This window comes from Tupaia chinensis, unplaced genomic scaffold, assembly GCF_000334495.1.
Source record: "Tupaia chinensis unplaced genomic scaffold, TupChi_1.0 Scaffold000021_1, whole genome shotgun sequence".
Taxonomy (NCBI): Eukaryota; Metazoa; Chordata; class Mammalia; order Scandentia; family Tupaiidae; genus Tupaia; species Tupaia belangeri.
Window position 1 is genome coordinate 22797 of NW_006159451.1, and position 4043 is coordinate 26839.

Sequence of the window (4043 nt, forward strand, 5' to 3'; positions counted from 1 at the left end):
CCCCACGTTTCTGCTCCCACCAAGGAAGAGGGGCACCTCTCCATTACTAGGGTCCTCAAAACCCGCAACCCTCCTCCTTCACACTCAGACTCACCGTCATGGAGAGCATGTTCCGGCAGAGCACGGTCAGCAGAGCGGCAGGTTCTCCCCAGCGACCAGGGGGAAGGAACTGAGCGCCACAGGCGGAGAGAGAATCTGAAAAAGCCGCCCTCCTCGGCCTGTGCTGATGACGTCATTGGAGCAGAGACTACATTTCCCACAAGGCGCTGCGATCCCGGAATAGGCAATAATGGGAAGGTTCCTGTGTTTTCACAGAGGAGAGTTCTTTTACCAGGAGACCAGAACCTGAAAGGAGATAAACAGTCTCTATCCAAATGAGCGAGAGACAGGATCCTGGTTCTTTGTTAAATCCTGGTTTGACATTTCAGGGATAATGAGGAAATTCATACGCGGGTCACTTAGTCAATGACATTAATAAGCAATTTAACACTTTTGTTGTTGTGATATAGTTATTCCTGTTATACCACCAATGACTCTTTTTTAGTAATGCAATCAAAAGAATGAAAAATAATATGTTTTAGGTTAGTAAGAAACAAATAATTACTATGGTAATTCTCTTGCAGTCATTAAAATATGTTTATTCTCACACACTAAGCTGATTGTTTAATGGTTATTACAGTTGGAAAATTGTTCTAGTGTATTTTTAAGGTAAGACAGCAGAATAATAGGATAGGTGTATTTCATATTCCAAGTCTATTTACACTTCAAGTGTCCAATAATTACTTGACCAAAAGCTCCCATGTTTTATCTAACAAATCTTAATTTATTTGGAGTGTGTCTGTGTGTGGGAGATGTACCTCAATTATCTACTCTTCCTTGATTTTGTCCACAAACCGGGCTAGGAGGAATTCCATATGCATTTTGCTATCATTGAGTTTCTTTTCAAACAGAGGACTGACCATCGTTTTTAAAATGATTTTAACTATATTTTTTATTATTATTATTATTATTATTATTATTATTTTGACCAGAGAAAGAGAAAGCGAGAGAGAGGGAAAGTGAAAAAGCAAGCCACCAAGTCTGGGGCTCCAGCTACACTCAGCCATGTGGGAGTACAGTGCCTTTAACCACCAGGCCACCTGCTGGCCCCAAAATGACCATCGTGATTCATCAGGGTTAATGTTAGACTAGAGTAGTGAAATTAGGGAATAGTATAAAAAGTGAGTAAAGATTGGGAGTGGTGAATGGAGGGGGGTGCAAGAGACACAATTTTGTTCAAGACATATCCCTGATTTTTGTTTTTCCTGTTATATGCCCTGCCATATTCAAATTTCTGTATCATCTCTGATGCTGTGTCTTTCAGTGACTCTGTTCTATAGACACAAAGAAGTTAGTCTTGATCACCACAGTACTCTCTCACCTTCTAGTTTTGAATTCCTGGCCTCCCTTCCTCCCATCTTTGGATACCAGGTCTCTCTTAAACACATATTGATATGTTCTTGGAGGAATAATTTAAATACAGGATGATTGGCAAGGGGTGGAAATGTCAGGGGGAGCCAATCCCTGACATTCCCACCTCTAAAACATAGGTGTTGTTTACTCTCTTTGTGGACTTTAGTTCTCTGTGTTTTAATGTGGAGACAATAAGGATCAACAGGTGATGTGGTGATTAAAGTGATGGGATGGATTTCTACAGGGGTGTAACATGTCTAGTGCTGGACCTGGAAGCTTGCTTTCTCACTTTTTCTTTCTCTCCATCTCTCTCTGATCAAATTTAAAAGTAGTAATAAAAAAAATTAAGTAAATAATGCCTACAAAAAAAAAAGAAGAAGAAGAAAATGGAGACCATAATATACATTTGCTTGTGTAGACCTCACCTTGGGCTCACCTCTTGTAATAGACCAAGAAACAATCTCTATCTTCTTCCTAGGATGGTAAATTTTTCAGAAACATGGAAAGGAGACTCGGTGTTATGAGTTATTTCCAACTTTGGTGATGTATTGCAGTTTTCAGTCTTCAAGTTTATCCTTTTGTTGTTATAATTATTCCTAAGTAAATAATTGAGCTAAGGAGCCAAGTCTGTGAAGTTAAGGCAGCCAGATCCCACATGGCAGACTGAATAGTTCAATGCCTGTGTCTGACTTGAGAAACATGTGAGGTGTGTACGAAGTCATAGCCAAAAATCTCAAAAGAAGGGAGAGGTGGAGGGTAAATGGTTACAACATGACTATGGCCCATTTGGGGTGCTTTCTCACTTTCCCTTTTCTTTTCCTCTTCAGTTATAGAATATGTATTTTGGCAATGTTAAAATAATTTAAAAATATAGTTTATTTTAGTATATTTATCTTACATTGTGTTACTTTTCTAAACTTGTTTATTCATACTAATAGTCTGTAGCCAATTCCTAGTGACTTCCTAAAAATTGTGTCATGTCATCCACAAATAAAGATAACTTGATGTATTCCTCCCTAATATAAATGCCTTTTATTTATTTCTGTAGTGACTTCTCACAGTAGTTGGCTTTTGAAGTTCCTACTGAGCACACACTTGTTTTAGAGGCCCTGCAAAGGAGGAAAGTGTGCCCTTCTGTGGTGGTAGGGGCCACAGGCTTCTTCTCACACTCGCTACTGTGTGCACACATGTCCTAACCATACCTCTTTGTCTAACTGTGTGTATATGCTACAGCCACTGTCTCAGTGTGCAGGGCTCTCATGGCACCTCAGAGATGCACATATACAAGCACTGTTGTTTCTCAGGATAGTCTATTTGGCAGTGGATCTGCTTTCAGTGTGGCACCACGCTGCAGCTGACTGGGGCCCAGATGGTGAAGTGACCCTATGCATGTTCCTTCTTCAGATTAGTGCAGTTTTGTGGGCATCAGAAATATCTTACGTTGGGATGATCAGGAACATCAGGGCTCTTCTGTAGCTAGGACTGTGGTTGCTGGTGACAATGTGAACACTAGGGACCTCTCACTTACTCTCTCCAGGCACTGGGGTATTTCTAGCATTTCAAACTAAGCCGGAGTGCAGACACTAGAATAAATACCAGCTTTCCAATGTACACATTGGAATACACACAGGCATGAAGAATAATCAGGAGAATGTGATGTTACCAACAGACAAAGTAAAGTGCAGGGACTGACACTAAAGGGAAGATGCACAATCTGCTTGACAGAGATTTCACAGTCATGGTTTTGAGGAACCACAACACACTTAAAATAAAATACACAGAAACATTGCAACACACTTTTGATGTATATGTGGCAAGGTTCTAGAAGAGTTTTTGGGGTGGGAAATATTGTGAGTGTCTTTTAAATATACAATCTTCTGTGGTTGCTGTTTTAGTATTAACATTTTGAGTTTTACTTGCAGTCATATCTTTATTCAATTATTTTCTCAGCAAGTAATTATTCAGCAACTCACTGCCTCAGGAATAGTTTCAGTACCTGGATACCTATTGGTGAATACAGTAATTTAAACATGGCTGTAGTCCAATAAAAAAGAGACAATCATCTTAACTATACAGAATACACTGAAGCTCTACCTATGTTAAAGTCTATAAAGAAAATTGTAGCTTTCTATAAAAGAGAAAAACAGTCGGTCACAACACCAACCACATTCTGGGGAGTCTGAAGGATTTACATGGGAAGAGTGAGAGTAAAGCAGATTATGAGAGAGAAACAGTATTTGAGGATGATGGAAAATCTTATCCAAAGACCACAGCAGAAAAATTTAGGTACAAATATAGAAGGGAAGTTAGGCCCATCAGCATGAAGTATAGTAAAAGAGGGAAAGGAATGTAAAAGGGCTTTGGAAAGGTAGACATGATCTTATTGAATATCTTGGGTTTTACCTCAGAGAAGTGAGGAAGCCTTCAAATGATTTTAGTAGAAAAAAAGTATAATCTAATTGACTTTTTGGATTAGCCTAACCATTGTGAGGACAATTTATGGGGACAGACAAAAATAGAATTAGGAAAACCAGGATGGAGGCTGTTGGAAATGTTCAGGGAATAGAAACTGTTGACTTGGACTATGGAGA

At 39.3% G+C, this 4043-nt stretch overlaps 1 long non-coding RNA gene across 2 annotated transcripts in view; it reads right to left on the reverse strand.

Annotated features, from left to right (window-relative positions):
• LOC106734513 (uncharacterized) overlaps positions 1-271 on the reverse strand; it is an 18720-nt gene extending 18449 nt beyond the window's left edge. For both annotated transcript variants that reach the window (XR_003548759.1, XR_001370110.2), the window contains exon 1: positions 95-271. This is a non-coding gene — a long non-coding RNA (uncharacterized LOC106734513). The remainder of the gene's footprint in view (positions 1-94) is intronic.
• Positions 272-4043: the final 3772 nt, after the last annotated feature.